General features: G+C 50.3%; 1 long non-coding RNA gene and 1 pseudogene across 2 annotated transcripts; both read left to right on the top strand.

Annotated features, from left to right (window-relative positions):
* Positions 1 to 1,403: 1,403 nt before the first annotated feature.
* Positions 1,404 to 4,539, top strand: LOC148665674 (macrophage mannose receptor 1-like; annotated as a pseudogene). The gene is made up of 5 exons (XR_015936279.1): positions 1,404 to 1,679; positions 2,432 to 2,785; positions 3,033 to 3,365; positions 3,615 to 3,950; positions 4,050 to 4,539. The product of XR_015936279.1 is annotated as a macrophage mannose receptor 1-like (transcript).
* A 28-nt stretch (positions 4,540 to 4,567) lies between these two features.
* Positions 4,568 to 5,983, top strand: LOC148665673 (uncharacterized). The gene is made up of 3 exons (XR_015936897.1): positions 4,568 to 4,907; positions 5,174 to 5,276; positions 5,682 to 5,983. It is a non-coding gene; the product is annotated as an uncharacterized LOC148665673 (long non-coding RNA).
* The last annotated feature ends 17,210 nt before the right edge of the window (positions 5,984 to 23,193 follow it).

Below are 23,193 nucleotides of genomic sequence, written 5' to 3'. Positions count from 1 at the left end.
GAGAATGTAGAGAAGGGAGAAGGAGAGGAAGAGCCACAGACAGCAGCAGCGTTTCCTTGATGCTATCAGCAGGGAGAGCAGGACAGCAGGAGGAGACTGATGGATCCAGTCGGGAATCTCTCCCAGCAGTCCGGCTCCCATGTTTCTGAGTGGGAGAGGGGGTCCTGCCCCTCTCCAGATTCCTGCGTCTCCCCCAGTCTCCACTGGTGACCGATCCACACCAGCCAGGGGGATCGGTAGCAGCCCAGCAGGGCTGAGTTAATTCAGATCTCACGGAGCCCATGAGCGAGACCCGACCTCGCCAGAGACCTGTAGGAGCTGTGTCAGACGCGCCTGTGCTGTGTCACGCAGGAGGATTCGAACCCGGAGCCAGGAGCCACGCCGCGCCTTCGCCTCTGAGCGGATCTGCCGGGATGGAGAGGAAGGGGCTGGTGCTTCTCTTCCTGACAGGTGGGCCTGTGACTCTGCTCCCAGGTCAGAGAACCTGCAGCAGGTCTGTGTGGGTCCTGAAGCCCCAGTATAGTGACGGGGACACTAGACTGTAAACAGGCGCCGTCCTTCGGATGAGACGTAAAACCGAGGTCCTGACTCTCTGTGCTCATTAACAATCCCAGGGTGTTTCTGGAGAAGAGTAGGGGTGTTACCCCAGTGTCCTGGCCTGATTCCCTCCCTGGTCTTTACCCATCATGGCCTCCTAATCACCCCCCTCTCTGAACTAGCTCCATCCCTCCGCTCTCCTCCCCACTGAGAGCTGCCGTGTGCTGAGCGGACTGGAGCATCATCCAGGTGGGGGCTGCACACTAGGGGGGGGGGGGCTGGAGGGGATCCCCCTGACCTGGGAAGAGCTCTGAGGGGAGAGTCCAGGAAAGAGCTCTAGAACTGTAAGGAAGCATTATTCCTTCTACTGCTGCTACTGCCAAAGGGCTGTGTTCTCTCACCTGCACTCTTCCCCAGTGACTGCAGATTCAGCTCACTATTCATGAAAAGATAAATTCCTAATGCAAGAAATTGTAAAGGGTTGATAAAGCGACGTTTTATTCAATTCAATTCGAGGTGCTTTATTAGCATGACCGATGGGTAGAATCAGTGTTGCCAAAGCACATTAGATAATGGATGGGCTGACAACACTGCCAGAGCTGGTTCACATCACCACAGAGAGGACTCCGTCACCCACAGACTTGTCCGTTACAGATAGGGGGGGTCACCTGTCTCACCGGCGGGGTGACGAGTGAGTTTCGGGTGGAGGACAGCAGGACTGTGGTGCTACTGTGTCTCACAATAGATTTAAACAACCTGACTCTGGAGCGTACAGACCCTTTGAACTGCAATACAGATGGATTTGAGAAACTTACACAACCCATAATTCTGTGTTCCCAGATCTCTGTCCTCCTGGATCCGGCCTCATCAGGAAGTTCTACTTTGTGGACTCACCCCTGACCTGGCCTCCGTCAACAGCACAGCAGACATGGACACAGTCCTCAACACCACTAACCTGCCCAGTGGCATAGCCTGGATAGGCCTGTACCGAGACTGCAGAGAGAGCTGGCGGTGGTCTGGCGGAGAGGTCGTGACCTTCACCCACTGGAGGAGTCAGCTCCCCTGTGCTGTTCTCAACGCAGTGGGATTCTGGGAGGAGAGAGACTGCAGCGAGGAGGTCTACTTCATATGTGAGAGTCAAGGTGAGACGACACTGCACGCAGGGCTCAATCTGAGATCTGTCTTTAGGTATAGACAGAAAAGAACAGGAAGCAGGAAGAGCTGGGTTGCATGGGCATTCTGGTATCTGTAGTCTCATCTCACTTTGCAGTCATTATGCGATGAGCATTGTATCTTGGGAAACGTAGTCCTAAATTATATGCACTCACATACACCCCAAAGTCAAAATGCACAGACTTCAACACTACCTTTTCCCTGGGATCATCACGTCATGGGAAAAGACCTATCCAGGCCCCTTTTCTTGGAATGTATCTATTAATTGTATTTTCTTTATTACAGTAAGCTGTCACTACTAACGCCTCTTGGCGTGATAGAGCAGTGATCACAAACATCATACAGCATCAGAAAACATAAACTCACCACAAAGATCTCTCCAAATCACAGAGAATGTTATTGTCCTGAAACAAACAAAGGCATGCGATAAAGAGTAGTTTGAAATAAAAACAAAATTCAAGCTACAAATTCATCTGACTGGTATCACTTTATACATTATACAACTGTCATGGGTTCGAGCTCAGGAATTCTGCTGGTACACACAGCTGAAGGCATCACAGCTGAAACGTGTTTCTTGTCTTCTCTTTTCAGGAATAAACCTCTACCTATTTAACTATACACCGGAATGAACAGGAAACAGGAAATGGTGGTGTGCAAAGCACTATGGGATTTGTAGTCTCACAGCTGTACACACCGTTACACCTGATCTTTGTCTTCGCAGGTGGGGCCCAGCAGTACAGCCTGATCAGGGAAAACAAGACCTTCGCTGCAGCCCAGAGACACTGCAGAGAGAGCTGCTCCGAGCTGCCCCTGGTGGACAGTGTGGGAGAGTCTGAACAGATCAGGACGACGGCGCAGGGACACGCTGTCTGGATCGCTCTGCTCCAGGACGGCTGGGAGTGGTCTGACGGGAGGCGCTCTGGGTTTCGCAACTGGAGTCCTGGGCAGCACAATGGAGGAGGAGCCTTGTACATGGAGATCTATTTAAAAGATAACGTAAATACAAATAATAATAAAAGAGGTGGCTGGAACGATGCAGGTGGAACATATCCCAGCCCCTTCTTCTGCTACACTGGTGAGTCCAGCCCTGACAGACTGTCCCAGAGCCCCAGGCAGTAGCTCAGGGGGCTGAGTTTGTCTCAGGAGAATCCAGCTTGAGAGAACAGCAGCAGAGAGCTGTATCTCCCTCGTCTGACCTTGGTCTCCCAGCAGCAGCATAGAACTACATCAGGAGCCAATAATGAATTTGGAGACAGAACATCAAGTAAACGACAATTTCAGAATGTACAGAAATCTTATTTCTATATGTATTTTATTTACAGCTACAGACTCCTCTGAGCAGTACCACTTCATACGCTATAAACTGACATGGGTTCGAGCTCAGGAATACTGCCGGTACAATCACACAGACCTGGTCACTGTGTTCACTGAGGAGCAGCAGAGGCAACTTCTCAGCCTCACAAACACTGGTGAAGCAGACGGAGCCTGGATTGGTCTGTATAACAGCACACAGAGTGACCCAGGGTCTGGGGGAGCTGCAGGGAGCCCCTACACTCAAACCCAGGGGCGCGTCGGTGTGCTGATGGACTCTGAGGGAGGATGGGAAGAGAGAGACTGTCAGGAGAGAAACTACTTCATGTGTCTCAACAACACAGGTAAGAGGACAGTCCATCACTCCAGTGTCTCACTGACGTCTCTCTGCTCTAAATCAGAGACAAGCTTCACCACTGTCACTCGACACAGGTAAGAGGACAGTCCATCACACCAGTATCTCACTGACGTCTCTCTGCTCTGAATCAGAGACACACTTCACCAGTGTCACTCAACACAGGTAAGAGGACAGTCCATCACACCAGTATCTCACTGACATTTTGACTCACTGATACATTTTCTTGTCTGCTCAGAGCACAGTGACGTCACCCTGATTGAACTCAACCAGACCTGGACTGAAGCCCAGAGTCTCTGCAGACAGAAGCACACAGAGCTGGTCAGTGTGAGGAGCCAGAGTGAGAATGAGGAGGTTTGGAGGTCAGCGCGGGGTCACAGGGTGTGGATCGGCCTGTACAACGAGCCCTGGAAGTGTTCAGACCAGGGGGCGTCCAGCTTCAGGAACTGGGCAGGAGGGCAGCCTGGGTCAGCAGGTGGACAGAGATGTGCGCAGGTGGACCTGCAGGGCAGCCCGAGAGGCAGATGGACAGAGACAGACTGCAGTGAGATCAGACCCTTCTTCTGTCACTGGGGTGAGGACGGCTCCGTTTTCCACTTGGGTTCGTGTCCGGAAGGGGCGTCTGGGGACCCTACAGAGACACAGATTCAGAATTTGTATTTCTCTCTTCCAGACAGCAGAGAGCTCGTCCTGGTGAGAGAGGAGAAGTCCTGGGCTGAGGCCCTGGATCACTGTCAGACTCACCACACTGGCCTGGCGTATATCCAGTCACACCAGGAGCAGAGCTACGCTGCTGAAGAGGCCCAGTCTGCTGAGTCCACTCTGGTCTTGCTGGGCCTGAGGCAGAACCGAGTCTCGGGGTCCTGGTTCTGGGCGAACGAGGCTCCCCTGGTCTATCAGAATTGGGGCGCAGGGGGAGCCCCGGGCCGGCCTGCTTCCATCCCCTGTGGAGCCCTGGACAGAGACAGAGGGGGCTCTGGACTAACCGCAGCTGTGAGGAGCAGCTGAGTTTCCTCTGCTCCAGAGGTACTGAGGGCGACTCCCTGTTCTGCACGTGTTTGACCAGCAGGTGGCGACAGCAGAGCCGTCTGCTCTCAGACCAGGCCTCTCGCTTGACCGCTGAGCGAGGAGAGATCTGCGCTCGATCTCACACTCCAGTGTAGAACCAGGAGACTGTCGGCCTTGTAAGTGACCCCACACCCCCCGACTGCAGGCCGGCCCCCCTCCTCTCCCCCTCTCACACCTGCATCAGGGGTGAACCAGTGGGCACGGCTGGTGAATACCAGTGTTGAGGGACCGCTCTGGACTGCAAGTCAAATGTGGTGGCAAACGTTGATTCAATTTTCAAACTGGGGCAACAGCGCTCATTCTCTGTCTCCCTCTCTCTCGGGTGTCTCTCTGTCCTGCAACGCCTGTCGCCCCAGATCCACAGAGGAGGACGGGGAAGAGGACCATCCTGAGGCTGAAGATCGCCGGGAGCAGACAGCAGATTCAGAACGACGCCAAGACGAAACACAGACTCCTGGAGCAGGTAGGCGGGAGCCCCTTCTGGGAGCTGAGTGTGTCTGGTGTGTGACTGGGGTTCCCCCAGGAAGGGAGCGTTTCAGACTCCGAGGAGGGCGTCCGCGACGAGCCAGAATGTTCCACAATGTTTCACAGCTCAAACCCGTGTTGCTCGAATCCAGGGGTGTTAGCGCTGTGTCTGAGGCGCACGCTGCCGCTGTGTGAGCTGTCCTACAGTGCCGCATGCCTGAGTGTTGAGTCACTGCACACAGCTCAGTCCGTCTGTGTCTGCAGATGGATGACCTGTTGGCCCAGCAGGGTCTCCTGGGGAACCACACCCTGCGCTGGAGGGAGCAGCCGGACGGACGGGTTTTCTGCCCGGCAGAAGTGGGAGGAGGTGAGTCTGAGACCCTCCCGCCCGAGACAGGACCCTCCCGCCCGAGACAGGACCCGCTGCCCGAGACAGGACCCTCCTGCCCAAGACAGGACTCGCTGCCTGAGACGTGATCTGCTGCTTCTGACAGGACCTGTTGTCGCTGCCATTAGCTCCTGCACAGACCCCTGTGGCCTATATAGTGTGTGTGGTGTCCAGCTCCGTCAGTACAGTGTGCGTGTGTGTGTGTGTGATGTCCAGCTCTGTCAGTACAGTGTGCGTGTGGTGTCAGTACAGTGTATGTGTGTGTGTGTGTGTGTGTGGTGTCCAGCTCTGTCAGTCCAGTGTGTGTGTGTGTGGGTGTGGGTGATGTCCAGCTCTATCTCTGCTCTGAGTGTCTAACTCTGCTGTCGTGTGTTTTGTCCACAGACCAGTGTGTGTCCAGTTTAGACTCGGAGCCAGTCTGACAGCAGAGTGTCCAGTCCAGGCAGTGTGGGACTGCTCGGAGACTCTAGCCTTCTTCACACAACTCTGTGGGCTTCGAGTGATACTGCACCTGTCAAACATGGTCTCTCTTTTAGATCTCATTTGCTTTCATTATACTGCATTAAGAGAAACTACAGAAGTTCAGCAGCATGAACATGTTATTTCATCAACATCCTGATAAAACTGCTGTTGAACTGACTCACATTCTGTACTTCTGTACGGCGCAGAATTCACTGCGCTTATAAAAAGACGACAAGTTAAAAAGATGTCAGGTTCCCTTCTTTCTAATAAAAGCGCCTGTCACACTGAGCGAGAGGACGTTCTGGGTGGTTTTCTGACTTGAAGCTTGTTAAAAGTCCAGCAGTGAAGTGTCTGGATGCCATTCCACTCGAGTTTGCATCTGTGGAAACGTGAGCGTTGGGGTGTGTTCAGCTGCAGGTTGTTCTCCAGCAGGGTTAATGGCTCTGCGGTGTTGTGAACTGACACGCAGCCCATTGTCTCCCCCAGAATCCTGCAGCAGCACCAAGCGCCCTGGGAGAGTCACTCAGGTCAGAGGTCACAACCTCTGTTTGCCCTCTGCATTTCCTCCACAGACTGGGGGGACAGTGTGACACCTCCTGATGTGTTTTTTGTGCATTGTGTGTATTCTACAGTGTGATCCAGGTATTTGTGGTGTGTTGCTGGTGCAGAACGATCACTATGAGTCTCCCAGGTGGGGTAACTGGTGCAGAATGATCACTGTGTGTCTCCCAGGTGGGGTTACTGGTGCAGAATGATCACTGTGCGTCTCCCAGGTGGGGCTGCTGGTGCAGAATGATCTCTGTGCGTCTCCCAGGGGGGGTTACTGGTGCAGACTCCACAGCGCCAGCAGTACCGCCTGCAGCCACCAGAGGGAGACACTCCTGTCCGCTCTCACAGCGGATCAGCTGTCACACTGCTCACAATGTGTGTGTCCTGTGATGGACTGGTGTCCTGTCCAGGGTGTGTGTGTGTCCTGTGATGGACTGGTGTCCTGTCCAGGGTGTGTGAGTGTGTGTGTGTCCTGTGATGGACTGGTGTCCTGTCCAGGGTGTGTGTGTGTGTGTTTGTGTCCTGTGATGGTCTGGTGTCCTGTCCATGGTGTGAGTGTGTGTGTGTGTGTCCTGTGATGGACTGGTGTCCTGTCCAGGGTGTGTGTGTGTCCTGTGATGGACTGGTGTTCAGTCCAGGGTGTGTGAGTGTGTGTCTGTGTCTACACCTGTAGCGGCTGCACTGAAGCCACACCCACAGAAAAAAAAAGCAGAGCAGCACCGAGCAGATTTTCACAACTGTAGGACCTGTTCAAGCGGATGAGCTGGTCTGAAGAGGCCGGATTCTGATTTCCAGAGAAACACGACACGGAAAGAACACGCCTGAGGACCTGTTGAAGTGCATAACACATTTCTTAAGAAAAAAACAGAGAAAGTACATAAGTAGTGATTTGCAAATAATAATAATTGCTTACACTTATATAGCGCTTTTCTCAAAGCGCTGCACAGGGAATGGGGAATCCCACTACCGCCACCAGTGTGCAGCCCCCACCTGGATGATGCGACGGCAGCCATAGCGCGCCAGAACACTCCCCACACACCAGCTCTCAGTGGGGAGGAGAGCAGAGGGATGAAGCCAGTTCAGAGAGGGGGTTTATTAGGAGGCCATGATTGGTAAGGGCCAATAGGAAATTTGGCTAGGACGCCGGGGTAACACCCCTACTCTTTTCGAGAAACACCCCGGGATTGTTAATGACCACAGAGAGTCAGGACCTCGGTTTTACGTCTCATCCGAAGGACGGTGCCTCTTTACAGTCCAGTGTCCCCCGTCACTATACTGGGGCATCAGGACCCACACAGACTGCAGGGTGAGAGCGCCCCCTGCTGGCCCCACTAACACCTCTTCCAGCAGCAGCCTTAGTTTTTCCCAGGAGTCTCCCCTCCAGGTACTGACCAGGCTCACTCCTGCTGAGCTCCAGTGGGGGGGCTGCCAGCTGGGAGCTGCAGGGTGAGATGGCTGCCGGCTGTACATACAGGGAGCCGTCGTCAGCGTTGGGCCAGTGAGGCCAGTGTTGTTGTCGCTGTCCCCTCGAAGCAATTCAGACTTGAGATGAAAGCGGTGCAGAAAGAAGCACGTAGCGGTCAGTGTGTGTGTGCAGAGGGACAAACAGTTCTCTCCCAGTGAGACTCAGAGATAAACTCAGGAAACCGCAGTCACCGCTGTCGCAGCAGCCTGAGTGATGATAAGGCCTCAGAGCTGAAGAGAGGACTTCGAACCCGCTGCAAGGCCGCAGGCCCTCCATCAGTTCCACTGGTGACTCTGGACGGCCATCCCTGTGGTAGGACGCAGGGAGCGCCGGGAGTCCGCAAAGGAAACTGCATTGCAAACAATACTTTACGCAGAGGGGGGTGGGGGTGGGGAACAAGCCGCCCAGTCTGTGTGGTTGAAGCCGATACCCTGGCTCCTCTCCAGACACAGCTGGGTGAGCTCCTCCAGTCAGGACAGGAGGCTCTACTGTACACAGAGGGGGGTGGGGGTGGGGAACAAGCTGCCCAGCCCTGTGGTTGAAGCCGATACCCCGGCTTCTCTCCAGACACAGCTGGATGAGCTCCTCCAGTCAGGACAGGAGGCTCTACTGTACACAGAGGGTGGCGGGGGTGTGGAACAACTCCTTTGTTCGGGGCCTTGGGGCATTCTTGTTGTGAAAGGCGCTATATAAAAAAACTGAATTGAAATTGAATCTTACAGGTTTGGGTTTTTCTGAGATCTTGTCAGAGATCTTGTCTGACGTGCCCGTTTCAAAAACGTAACGACACTCCTCACGTCCGAGCGCCGCCGGTCTGTGACGTAACGTATGCTTACACAACCATGACGGTTTCATCATGGACAGCACGAAAGCCCGAAAAGTGGTTGACGTTTTAATTTGGCAACGCCACGGTGGATCCCAGTTTTTTTTTTTATTTTGGAGGCCAAAGAGGACAAAAAAGGAAACGTCCGGAGGTGGATCGATGGTCATCTCTGCGGTTGTTCTGATGTTCTGGAAAAAACAAAACAAAAAAAAACGGCTCGCTTGCCCGGTCGTGTAGTGTTTCCACACCCCACGCAAATCAACTTCTCTTCGCCCCCGGGGGCTCGTCGCCCGCCGCACCCCTCTCACGTGATAGGGGCTTCCCCCGGCTGTGACGTACTTACCCTACCCCCTTTTCCGCCAACGTCATACCGAAGGTCGCGCTTCGTGCCGCGGCGATGTTGACGGAGTGTCTTGTAGCGTGAGAAGGGTTTAAATTTCGACTTAAGGAGTTGGCCATCGTTATATTTCGCGAGGTATAATACGGGGGGGGGAAAGAACATTTCTATTTATCAACCTATTAGTAATACTGGGTGGATGTCATGTTCCCCAAAGTTCAGTGCCTCTCTCTAAAAAAGTAGAAACGCGACATTAAACTCAGTTCGAAACGGGAGAAATCACCAGGACACGATCCAACTGACGTCCGGAAAAGAAAAAAAGAACTCCTATTCCCATTTGTAATGACCCCGTCGGGTTTTTCCAGTGTACGCTTCTCTTTCAGAGACCGTTTCTCTCTGGTGTTGTTTTGCTGTTGGAATAAATGCCGAGGTGACCCTTCTGTGTGGAGTTTGCGTGTTCTCTCCAGCGGGTCGTTTCCTCCACCGCAGGGGCTGGTCAAACTGGGGTCTCCCAATCGTCACAGAGGTGTGTGTCGTTTTGGGTGGTGGTGGGGGGGATGCATCGGGGATACTGCGCCCCGAGGGGGTGACCTCTCACCTTACTCCGGACTAAGGGAGAAGACCTGTACCTTCACGAGTCCGGGTTGTGAAAACTTCTTCTGGCAGTTCAAAACGTTCGAAGAGACTACAGCGCTACCCTGTTTTCCATTTCTATCGTGTATTATTGTACAGTCATAAGTATCTGTACTGATCACAGAGTCCCCCTCTCACTGCCAGGACAGGAGCCCAGTGCAGCACGAATAATAATAATAATTAATAAGTCTGGACCCTCCACTCAGAGCTCCTCCCAGGTCAGGGGGATCCCCTCCAGCCCCCCCAGTGTGCAGCCCCCACCTGGATGATGCTCCAGTCCGCTCAGCACACAGCAGCTCTCAGTGGGGAGGAGAGCAGAGGGATGGAGCCAGTTCAGAGAGGGGGGTGATAAAGAGGCCATGATGGGTCAAGACCAGGGGGGGAATCAGGCCAGGACACTGGGGTAACACCCCTACTCTTCTCCAGAGACACCCCGGGATTGTTAATGAGCACAGAGAATCAGGACCTCGGTTTGACGTCTCATCTGAAGGACAGCGCCTGTTTACAGTCCAGTGTCCCCCTTCACTATACTGGGGCATCAGGACCCACACAGACCGCAGGGTGAGAGCGCCCCCTGCTGGCCCCACTCACACCTCTCCCAGCAGCAACCCTGGGGGGGGGGGGGAGGGAAAAAACCAAAAGCTAAACAGATTTTTTTTTAAAATTTTTATTGATTAGCTCCAGTGCAGTCCACACTGGGGTCCCTCAGCTTCGGTCCACCACAGTCTCGGGTCCCTCAGGTTCGGTCCAGCACAGACTGGGGTCCCTCAGCTTCGGTCCAGCACAGTCTGGGGTCCCTCAGCTTCAGTCCAGTCCAGACTGGGGCCCCTCAGCTCCAGTCCAGTCCAGTTTGGGGCACCTCAGCTCCAGTCCAGTCCAGTCTGGTGTCCCTCAGCTTCGGTCCAGTCCAGTCTGGGGTCCCTCAGCTTCGGTCCAGCACAGACTGGGGTCCCTCAGCTTCGGTCCAGCACAGTCTGGTGTCCCTCAGCTTTGGTCCAGCACAGTCTGTTGTCCCTCAGCTTCGGTCCAGCACAGACTGGAGTCCCTCAGCTTCGGTCCAGCACAGACTGGGGTCCCTCAGCTTCGGTCCAGCACAGTCTGGGGTCCCTCAGCTTCAGTCCAGACTGGGGTCCCTCAGCTTCGGTCCAGCACAGTCTGGGGTCCCTCAGCTCCTGTCCAGTCCAGTCTGGTGTCTCTCAGCTCCGGTCCAGTCCAGCCTATTGTCCCTAGGCTCCAGTCCCGTCGTCTGGTGTCCCTCAGCTCCGGTCCAGTCCAGTGCAGTCCAGTCCAGTCCAGTCCAGATCTTAGCAGGCACAGAACCAGGAAAGGAACCTGGAAAGAATATTGTTATTGCAGGTGTGAAGGACACAGACACAGACGTCACCATGACATCAAACAGCAAGAGGAGACTCCTCCTTGAATCACAGACATGACCGGGTGGCGCCCCCCTGTCTGCTCACCTGCACCTCCTCTTCTTCTTCTTGTCCTTCCCGGCAGCCTGCTCCTCCTCTCCCTCGCTCTTCCTCTCCTGAGCTACGGTCTCCGCCGCCTCCATCGGCTCATCCTGATCTTCTGTCTCCACTGACACGCAGCTCAGGGACTTCAAAAAGACGCAACAGCGCTTCTGAAGCAGAGACAGGAGAGTCACTTTAAGAGTCGGACTGGACACTCCAGGACATGAACACTGCACTGAGAGAGAGAGGGGTTCATACAGACACACTGACTAGACACTCCAGGACATGAACACTGCACTGAGAGAGAGAGGGGTTCATGCAGACACACTGACTGGACACTGACTGGACACTGGACAGGAGTAAAGAGAGGATCAGAGCATTACCCACCTTCTTTTTCTTCTGTCTCACAGGAGATGCTGATTGGACCTCCTCCAGCTGGAGTCCGAGGAGGGAGAGAGGGGGCAGGAGAGGGACAGCACAGGGAGAGAAAGAGAGAGACAGGTGAGTCAAGTGTCCCAAGAGCACAGAGACTCTGCTGAGATCACACTCGCAGTGAGTGAGCCTGGGTGTAGCCCACTAATACTGACCCACTGGACACCACAGGACAGAGAGGAGGAGGAGGAGAGAGACACACTGCCTGGACACCACAGGACAGAGAGGAGGAGGAGAGAGACACACTGAGGACAGAGAGGAGGAGGAGAGAGACACTGACAGACAGGGCTGAAAGAGAGAGAGACAGAGAGGCAGGGACAGGCAGACAGCAGGCCGAGAGAGAGACACTGAGATCGAGGGACAGACAGACTGACAGACAGGGCTGAAAGAGAGAGACAGAGAGGCAGGGACAGACAAACAGCAGGCCGAGAGAGAGAGACACTGAGATCGAGGGACAGACAGACTGACAGACAGGGCTGAAAGAGAGAGAGACAGAGAGGCAGGGACAGACAAACAGCAGGCCGAGAGAGAGACACTGAGATCGAGGGACAGACAGACTGACAGACAGGGCTGAAAGAGAGAGAGACAGAGAGGCAGGGACAGACAAGACGGCGAAACTCCACCACAGACAGGACCAGCGCTTCTGAAGCAGAGACAGGAGAGTCACGTTAAGAGTCGGACTGGACACTCCAGGACATGAACACTGGACTGAGAGAGAGAGGGGGGTTCATACAGACACACTGACTGGACACTCCAGTACATGAACACTGCACTGAGAGAGAGAGGGGGGTTCATACAGACACACTGACTGGACACTCCAGTACATGAACACTGCACTGAGAGAGAGAGAGGGGGGTTCATACAGACACACTGACTGGACACTCCAGTACATGAACACTGCACTGAGAGAGAGGGGTACATACAGACACACTGACTGGACACTGGACAGGAGTAAAGAGAGGATCAGAGCATTACCCACCTTCTTTTTCTTCTGTCTCACAGGAGGTGGTGATTGGACCTCCTCCAGCTGGAGTCCGAGGAGGGAGAGAGGGGGCAGGAGAGGGACAGTACAGGGAGAGAAAGAGAGAGACAGGTGAGTAAAGTGTCCCAAGAGCACAGAGACTCTGCTGGGATCACACTCGCAGTGAGTGACCTGGGTGTAGCCCACTAATACTGACCCACTGGACACCACAGGACAGAGAGGAGGAGGAGGAGGAGAGAGACACACTGACTGGACACCACAGGACAGAGAGGAGGAGGAGAGAGACACTGACTGGACACCACACGGCAGAGAGGAGGAAGAGAGAGACACACTGACTGGACACCACAGGACAGAGAGAGACAGAAAGGAAGTAGAGAGAGAGACAAAGATGAAGGCACAGAAAGACAGCAGGCAAAGAGAAAGATTGAGATTGAGGGACAAACAAACCGAGAGAGAGAGAGAGAGGAAAGAGAGAGAGAGAGACAGAGATCGAGGGACAGACAAACAGCAGGCCGAGAGAGAGACACTGAGATCGAGGGACAGACAGACTGACAGACAGGGCTGAAAGAGAGAGACAGAGAGGCAGGGACAGACAGACAGCAGGCCGAGAGAGAGACACTGAGATCAAAGGGACAGACAGACTGACAGACAGGGCTGAAAGAGAGACAGAGAGGCAGGGACAGACAGACAGCAGGCCAAGAGAGAGACACTGAGATCAAAGGGACAGACAGACTGACAGACAGGGCTGAAAGAGAGAGAGACAGAGAGGCAGGGACAGGCAGACAGCAGGCTGAGAGAGAGACACTGAGATCGAGGGACAGACAGACTGACAGACAGGGCTGAAAGAGAGAGAGACAGAGAGGCAGGGACAGACAGACAGCAGGCCGAGAGAGACACTGACAGACAGGGCTGAAAGAGAGAGAGACACTGAGACCCAGGGACAGACAGGACAGGAGGCAGGGTGGGACCAGCACTGACCTCCTTCCTCTCTCCTGCCGGAGGAGCTGTCTCCACCTCCTCTTCCTCCTGCAAGTCAAGAGACAGGCTGAGAGAGAGACGGGCTGGCGGGGCATCGGCGAACAGAGCTGAAGGCACAGAGCAGAGGAGACAGGCCCAGCTGGGACAACGCAGGACAGACAGAGAGACAGACAGGTAGACACACGGAGAGACACAGGGAGAGAGACCCAGCTGGGACAACGGAGGACAGACAGAGAGCAGGGAGACATGGAAAGACACAGGGAGAGAGACAGGGAGAGAGGGACAGACACAGAGAAAAAGAGAGACTCAGACAGAAGGACAGAAAGAGAGAAGTACAGACGGACAAAAAGACAGAGAAAAGGACAGATGGACTGATGAACAGAAAGAGAGAAAAGGACAGAAAGACAGATGGACAGAAGGACAGATGGACAGAGAAAAGAACAGAAAGTCAGAAGGACAGAAGGACAGATGGACAGAGAAACGAACAGAAAGACAGAAGGACAGTGAAAAGGACAGATGGACAGAAGGAAAGATGGACAGAGAAAAGGACAGAAGGACAGACGGACAGACGGACAGACAGACAGACGGACAGACTCTGTCCCACTTGCCTCGTCAGACATCTCAGCCTCTCTCCTTGCCCTCCGCACCGGTGAGCCCCAGGCGGGGCCTGGCGGGGCCGGGCAGGCGATGGGGGGCAGGACGGGCGGGGGCAGGGGCAGGGGCACCGCCCTGGGCAGCAGGGGGGGCTCGAGGGGCATGGCGGGGAGGAAGGGGGGGCGGCGGGGCGGGGCGGTCAGGGGCCTGAGGGGGCCGGAGGGGGGGGCCGGGGGCGGGGAGCAGAGGGGGCTCTCGGGCGAGGACGGGGGGGACACCGAGCGGAACGAGCTGGGCGAGCCCGAGCTGGACGAGCCGGGCGACCCCGGGAGCTCCAGCTGCAGCTCTGCCGCGCTCTCCAGCTTCTGGACGAGCTCGGGGAGACAAGAAGACACCACAGGATTCTGTCCAGCGGGGAGAGGGGGAGACACAACGCAGGGGGGATGAGGAGCAGAGACTACACCTGGACAGGTGAGTGTGTAAAGTGTGTCCAGTGAGAGTGTGGACAGGTGAGTGTGTCCAGTGTGTCCAGTAAGAGTCTGTACAGGTGAGTGTGTCCAGTGTGTCCAGTGAGAGTGTGGACAGGTGAGTGTGTCCAGTGTGTCCAGTAAGAGTCTGGACAGGTGAGTGTGTCCAGTGTGTCCAGTGAGAGTGTGGACAGGTGAGTGTGTCCAGTGTGTCCAGTGAGAGTCTGGACAGGTGAGTGTGTACAGTTTGTCCAGTGAGAGTCTGGACAGGTGAGTGTGGACAGTGTGTCCAGTGAGAGTGTGTCCAGTAAGAGTCTGGACAGGTGAGTGTGGACAGGTGAGTGTGTCCAGCGTGTCCAGTAAGAGTCTGGACAGGTGAGTGTGTCCAGTGTGTCCAGTGAGAGTGAGGACAGGTGAGTGTGTCCAGGGTGTCCAGTAAGAGTCTGGACAGGTGAGTGTGTCCAGTGTGTCCAGTGAGAGTCTGGATAGGTGAGTGTGTCCAGTGTGTCCAGTGAGAGTCTGGACAGGTGAGTGTGTACAGTTTGTCCAGTGAGAGTCTGGACAGGTGAGTGTGGACAGTGTGTCCAGTGAGAGTGTGTCCAGTAAGAGTCTGGACAGGTGAGTGTGGACAGGTGAGTGTGTCCAGCGTGTCCAGTAAGAGTCTGGACAGGTGAGTGTGTCCAGTGTGTCCAGTGAGAGTGAGGACAGGTGAGTGTGTCCAGGGTGTCCAGTAAGAGTCTGGACAGGTGAGTGTGTCCAGTGTGTTCAGTGAGAGTCTGGATAGGCGAGTGTGTACAGTGTGTCCAGTAAGAGTGTGGACAGGTGAGTGTGTCCAGTGTGTTGTCATGGAAATATAACTATCAAGGAAGCCACAAGAGAGAGTTCTCACCTGAGTAAGGTCTTTATTTCAATATTGCAATATTGGGAGCCCTGCTGCCACTTCGCCAAGTGCAACCAGAGACTCAATTTGTTACAAGCAGTACAGGGTTTTTATAAGACGTTGCGCTGTAAAACAGTTCAGCACTTGGTCCCTTCTAAAACTTCCCCTTTCTCTAAGAGAAAACAGATTACATCATAGAGCGGGAGAAGAAAAACTAGATTTGTTATTCAAAGCTTATCAGTTACTTTCAGCTAATTCTAATGACCCAGACAGCATATATTATTTTGGTACATTGTCTTCTAAACTAACCTAAACAGTGTACTTTGTTGACGAACTGTTTTCTAAAATTCTGCACGTACTGTAGCATAGCAGTTATATCCTTGAAATATTATCTAAAAGCACCAATATATTTTTTTGTAAAGCTCTCTACATTTTTAAGAATCAATTAACTCATTAGATTTCCACTACAATTCCCTCCTTTTTATTCTTGAAAATGATTAAAAGTTAGATTCTTCATATGGACTCCCAGGAGGCTCCCATACTTCGGATTCTTGCGTTCTTACCAGAACATACTGATGCGCAAACATATTCATTACCATATTTCAAAGCATTGGAATAATATATTTTGTACAGCAACACAAAAACAGAAAGACAAGTATCACAGCTACTATAATCGGTGTTAGTAACTTAAAGAAAAACATTCCCCCTGGCCCAAACAGTGATTCTAACCAGGAGAGAAATGGGTGAGGCTGTAGAATGAGGCATTAAAGCACATACATAACAAGATGCATTAAATTTCTTTAACTTTACAGTATGATTTATAAATTTGTACCACAAATTACTCATATCCCCCTCATTATCAGTTTCATTCAGCCAGTTTGTATACAAAGAGGCTTCGCGTTTAGATTCTTCCTCTTTCTGGGTGGTGACAGGCCTCCACATAAAAAGGAAAAAGGCTGTGCACATCAGTCCCAAGCATGTGATCCCCATCTATCCCTGTGGAGAAATCACTCCTGGTCTTTGCTCAGTTCGTTTGTGACCTTTTTACAGTGGGAAGCATGAATTCAGGGCACCTGGCACGGCCCCCTCCACCTGAGCGAACACCACCTCTTTTTCCTGTCTTTCACCAGAATCCAGTCTCCTTATTCACGCATTAGTTCTTACAGCACAGGTAAATCCCTGTGGGCTGGAGCCCAGCATTTTTCTTAGGGTTTTTTTTTACAAGATTGGTCAACAGCTGGGTAATAACTCTTAGAAAAATCTACACACTCTTCCACTGCCTCAGCTGTGCCGTTTTGCAGAACAATTCTAGCTGAAGTTGTAAAATTTCTCTTTGGTCCGTTCCTGCAAAACATCTTATTATGAACAAACAAACCATAATAATAATGTGCATCTATGGGAATCACTCCCAAGGGTAACCCCCCTTAAAACTATATTGTTCTACCCATCAGGTTCTGCCACAAGATAAGAGAACCTTTCTCTACATTTTTTTTACCTTCATGATCCCTTCAGGGCGTACAATTAGCACAGAAGCAGCAGCTTTAGTCCACATGTTTTTCAAGCAGGATATTAACAGTATGATCATAACGAATAATACCAGACACACAAATATGTATTGAACCAGAGACCCTCTCCAGGTTCCTAGCACAGACTGTAGCCATGCACCAATGCCCCAATTATCTGGATTATAATTGTGATATATATTTTTCTTCATCATAGATGTGCTTTGCTAAGTCATTAATTTGCTAATAATTGTCTAGAATACAAGTACTGTTTAGTCTTTGCTCACCTAAACAGCTGTCTATCACCCTAATAGAGAATGGCCTAAAACTGTGATTATAGCGAGGAGCATACAGTTATTTCCATTTTAATATATCTGAGTTACACTCAGACTAAAAGCAGGGCTATTTACCCATGCCAATAAACCTAAATAATTACCTCTATCAAAGGGGATTACTCCCATGAGCATCTTATATAGCAATACAATCCCAACATGAGCTCTGATTATTATTTGTGGCTGACTGATAAAGTATTGATTCCATATCCCCATTTTATCAAAGTAAAACTCATTACACTTAACAGGTACACTGTCGCCCCCCCTCAGGAAGCTCAACAAACACAGAAACAGTGACAATATAATAATTAATGTTCACTCAGTCTCTGGTGCAGTGGTTCGGTGTCGGCGCAATGCGTAGATCCAGCGATCTCGTCCTGTCACTCAGATGGCAGAGTCGGTAGTCAGTTGCACTTGATATGGTCCTTCCCAGCAGGGTTGCAACATCTGGCAGGGTATATCTTCATCACCACACCCACTCGCCAGGTATCAGGTCGTGTCTTCCCTCTACTGGAGGTCACCAAGCGTCCAGCACCTATTCACCAGCCCCATGCACCACTTCAATTAACAACCTACAATACTACAATAGAGAATTAGCAAATTCAACAATCCATTAGCCAAATTCATCCCTCCAGGAAGTTTTGTTGATTGGCTTGTGATGATATCAAACAGGCTCTATTACACAGTAATTACACAGCATTCCATGGCGTTCCTTCAGTCTGATGTCTAGTCGATCTTTTAGAGTTCTGTTCCTTCATTCCACTGTTCCAGCAGACTGAGGGTGATCTCAGTCCATCTCACCCCGAATAATCCAGCCACAGCCTGTCCCTTGATCATAATACAAGCGGTAGGTCAGTGCCCACCGAGGGCTCATCTCCATCATCAAGTGTTTGGTAGACACAGAGGCAGTGACAGCAACCCACTGGGAAAACAGATTATAAGAGCCAAGGTTTCCCTTTACAAATGTAAATTGTAAACATTTGCTACTGCATGAAAGGTTTCTCAGGAGCAGGCCTTTTGAGCTGTAGCACCTGCACCTGAACTGTAGTTGAGTTCCTTTGATAAGCATCACATTGAGATACCACATAAGTGGCTACTGCTTCAAACACAGTCCCCACCCAGGTGTCCGACAGAGTGCATTTGTCGAGCTACAAAGGGCATTAGGCTGTGAGGGCCTGCAGACTGTCCAGTGTGCTGGCAGCACCACACTCTTTTCTAACCATGTCCTTTTCTCTGCTTTAGAGGCCTCAGCCTGAATATCCTGCAGCTGTCCCCTTTTCCCCAACAGAGGTCTCACAGGGGTCTCAGACTCCTGTTCTACAAGTACTGCTCACCTGACAGCTACATCTGCAAAGTTGTTCCCTCGAGTTACTGGAAACATTTCTTTATTATGTGATTTACACTTTACCACAGCTACTTCAGTCAGCAGCTGCAAAGCTTCTAACAGTTCAGAGACAAACCCAGCATTCTTAACTGGAGTCCCTGCCATGTTGGGGAAATCCCTATTCCTTCACTGCCATCCAAAATTGTGGCATACACCAAATGTATATATACAGTCTATATAAATTGCTACAATTTTCCATTTAGCATATTTACAAGTTTCAATTAAATCTTTTCATTCAGTCTGCTAGTTCTACACCAGATTATTCACAGTTTATACAGCCAGGCAGGTAGCCTGCACAACACATAAACACGGCCCCTTGGCCACCGCATCAAGGGGTCCTGAATAATAATAACCCACCAGACGATGCCTATCTCCATGCCTCCTGCACCAGCACAACAGCTCACGACCCATTTCTTTCACTTACATACAGATTACATACAGATGATCCGTCTGAGGGAATCCTGTCCAGGGCCAGTGCCTGCAAGAAAGCTTGTTTCAAAACATCAAAAACGGTTTCTGCTGCAGGGGTCAAGGCAATTTTGTCTTTAGACTGCACTACCCCCCTTAAACCAATACGTCACTAGACAAGCTCGTTCTGAGAAGGCATTCACCCTGGCTTTATCATGTAGTTGGTTTATACTCCTTTTTTTTTCCTCTCAAGATCCAATACTTGGAGTAGTCTGGCCTTATGGATTCCCTCATTAGGTAAACAATCACAATATCACATAACTCTTTCGAGGTAGTTCACATAAATGCTATTTCATACAGAAAATGCTGCAGTCTGGGCCTAAAATAGGTCTGGGGTGTCCCCAACCCACATCAGTAGTTGAAACTGTACATCTTTACCCAAGCAGACTGTGACAGCTTATTTGCTTTAAACACAACCCTTACACCCCTTCTCCTGTAGCCTCCTGTTACCCGTTAGAAAACGTTATATCATATCTTTATGCTGTTTTAGTCTAAAAACAGGACAGCTGTGCTCCTGTGCCCCACAGTTACTGCACACTGTAAGATTATTTCACTTTTATTTAAATCCTGAGATAAATTTAGGAAGGCTACAGAGGGGTTTACTAGATTAAAACTGTTAGTTCACACACGGCTCTCGTTTCAGCTTCTGATATGTTCTTTAATTGTGAAATCAAGCCTCTTTCTTACAATTTCTCCAAAAAACACCTTTTTTTTTAGTAACTGCACACCAGCTTATTAGTAGTTTTGTCTTTGAGGTTTTATATCTCGGTATAACATTAAAGTCGCACAATAATTTCGACAAACTGGCGGCTCCCTTTTCTCCTCCTTGGGAGTCTTTTTACCTCCCATTTGCAGAGCTCGCACTTCTGCATGCATGCTTCGCGAGTTATTAAATCACATCTGTCTCTGTTCGTAATATCAGGAAAGCATAGTTGCACATTCTTGGCAACATCAGGTTTTAACCCACTCAAGTAAATTTGTTTTATTACTGTGGAAGTATCTTCATTCACTTCCTTTTCATCGGCTAACCCCGAGTATACTATTCATAAAGCTATAAACCTTTCTGTAAAATCTGAAAACATCCTCACTTCCTTCTGCTGACATGCTGTTACTTTTCTCTAATCAGTTTTCGGTGGGTAATGCTCTTTCAAAAATCTCCACACTAATTCCCACCCTTCTCCCAGATTCTCTCTTAAGGCGTTCTATTTCTTCTTTTGCTTTTTCTTTTTCTACATATACAACTTCGTTTCGTTCAGCCATTGCTCTTAGCTTTTCCATCAGGGATTTTTCCGTCTCATCTATGATATTCTGTTGAATTCTCAAATATTCCTCTAAATATTTTTATCCAAAGGTTCATACACTTTTCTACATTCCTGTTCAGCCTAAATTCCGTCTGACAGTCAATATTTCTTTTAAGTTTCACTTTGGATTAATCAAACTTTTTTTCCTTCACCCCAAACCATTTTCACGTCTCCCACGCGCCCCGCGGAATCCCCCAGTCGAGACAAACTGACAAACTATCACAATACAGGAACACGGACCAGGTTCCAAATCCTGGCTTTAAACACACAGTTGAATCGAGTTACCATTTTTGGCTCTTCTGCGAGTACAGTTCTAGTTACTACCTTCAGCCATACTGCAGTCGTGTACCAGGATGCAACACCTGGATTTTTTCGCACGGGCAGGGCGAGATGCTATTCCTTCAGCAATCCCTCCTTTTCTACCCCACCTTCACAAAACAGGCATCTAAAACACATACACCATTAACTCATTTTTCTGTTGTACTCGCTTCAGCTTCAGGAAAACCCTGAACCCACCACAGCAACATGGAGAGGACAAGGGACTTTTTAGAAAAGAGGAGTCCTTACCTCTTTTTAGAAGCGGCCGCCTAACTTTTCCTCTCCATGTCCTTGTGGTTTAATTTAAATGGATACTTCTTCATCATTTGGGTCACATATCCGCCAATCTGCCTCCTCCTTTTTAGAGGACGTTGTAAACCTTTAGGAACAATATGATCTAGCAACAAGGTTATGTCACTGTAATTAGGCTTAAGACAATCAAGAACAAGGCGCTTGCCTTTCTTCTAAATTCTTTACGATCATCAGGCAATTAAGGAAAAGACTTAACTAATGCAAATAATTCACTAGGAGACCAATGTCAATGTACTGTACATATGCTGGAGTTCCTTCTGGACCTGGAAAAGTGCACATTGGTATTTCACAAACAAGTGGCTCCGGACCGCTTTCTAATTTCGGTGGAGATCTTTTCTTTTTAGTACGCATGGCCATGACTTTAGCTGCAGCTTGCTGTTCTTTAGTTTCAAGACTAGTCTTTTTTTAAGCTTCCCATTTTTTCTGTGATTCCTCTTTCCATTAAATAAGTTTTCCAATTCATTTTCTTTCATTTCTTCTCCTTCTCTTCTAAGTTTCCCCTTCTTCAGGAAACTTCTTTTTCCTAATTCAACTTTCCTCTGTCCATTCTGATTCACTTACAAAGATCCTTCATAGTTATGGGCCCCTAATTATCATATATAAATTATGTGCAAGTTCCCTTACACCTATTACCCTAGCTTTACAGTTCATGAACATATTTTTTTTTTTACTCTAACTCAGGCTATAATTGTTTCTCCGAATTTGTCGTACATGTACTTTTGCTGGACTGCTCGGTCCCATTTTCATCTTTGAATTTTAATTTCCCATTTTTACCGATCGGTGCCTTACTTAGAACCTTATCACATTAACTACTCCGCAGAGCAAAAACCACACGTCTATGTTAAGATAAGTTCTTTATATAAGTCCCAGACTCATCAAACCCGCGTGAGAACACCCCTGTGGCTCGCTTCTCAAACTATTCATTTTTAAGGATCACTTACTGACGTCAGACAGCTGCCAATTCTCCAGACGCGTCTCTGGAAGGATAAACAGTTTATCCTCCGAGGTTCGTCTAATTTGCTAAAATTGTCCGGGTCCGGATGGAGTTTCAGCAGCCGTTCGCGTTCAGGTTTGTGATCCCGGACGAGCCCCCAAACTGTCATGGAAATATAACTATCAAGGAAGCCACAAGAGAGAGTTCTCACCTCAGTAAGGTCTTTATTTCAATATTGCAATATTGGGAGCCCTGCTGCCACTTCGCCAAGTGCAACCAGAGACTCAATTTGTTACAAGCAGTACAGGGTTTTTATAAGACGTTGCGCTGTAAAAAGGTTCAGCACTTGGTCCCTTCTAAAACTTCCCCTTTCTCTAAGAGAAAACAGATTACATCATAGAGCGAGAGAAGAAAAACTAGATTTGTTATTCAAAGCTTATCAGTTACTTTCAGCTAATTCTAATGACCCAGACAGCATATATTATTTTGGTACATTGTCTTCTAAACTAACCTAAACAGTGTACTTTGTTGACGAATTGTTTTCTAAAATTCTGCACGTACTGTAGCATAGCAGTTATATCCTTGAAATATTATCTAAAAGCACCAATATATTTTTTTGTAAAGCTCTCTACATTTTTAAGAATCAATTAACTCATTAGATTTCCACTACAGTGTCCAGTAAGAGTCTGGACAGGTGAGTGTGTACAGTGTGTCCAGTAATAGTCCGGACAGGCGAGTGTGTCCAGTAAGAGTGTGGACAGGTGTGTCCAACAGTAAGAAGCTGTCTTACCCTGTAACCCAGCTCAGGGGTGTTAGGGGGTGCTCTGTCTCCTCCCCAGATCTCACCTTCAGGTCGTGTGAAATGCCGGACCACTAGGAGACGCTGGAAATGAGGACACAAGACAGAGGTCAGGTCCACAGAGCTCACTCAATTACTACAGCAAGCAGAGACCTCTCGGCCATCAGGACTGTGGGGGTCAGAGTGGGGAGCTGTAGGGTATCGGGAGTTTAGGGGTCAGTGTGGGGAGCTGTAGGGTATCGGGAGTTTAGGGGTCAGAGTGGGGAGCTGTAGGGTATCGGGAGTTTAGGGGTCAGTGTGGGGAGCTGTAGGGTATCGGGAGTTTAGGGGTCAGAGTGTGGAGCTGTAGGGTATCGGAAGTTTAGGGGTCAGTGTGGGGAGCTGTAGGGTATCGGGAGTTTAGGGGTCAGTGGGGGGAGCTGTAGGGTATCGGGAGTTTAGGGGTCAGTGGGGGGAGCTGTAGGGTAGATGTGGGGCACCGGGCCCAACA

The sequence above is a fragment of the Lepisosteus platostomus genome, chromosome 5, assembly GCF_059453375.1.
Source record: "Lepisosteus platostomus isolate fLepPlt1 chromosome 5, fLepPlt1.hap1, whole genome shotgun sequence".
In the NCBI taxonomy this organism is placed as follows: domain Eukaryota; kingdom Metazoa; phylum Chordata; class Actinopteri; order Semionotiformes; family Lepisosteidae; genus Lepisosteus; species Lepisosteus platostomus.
The sequence above is the reverse complement of the archived record's forward strand: the minus strand, read 5'-3'. Positions and strand labels throughout refer to the sequence as shown.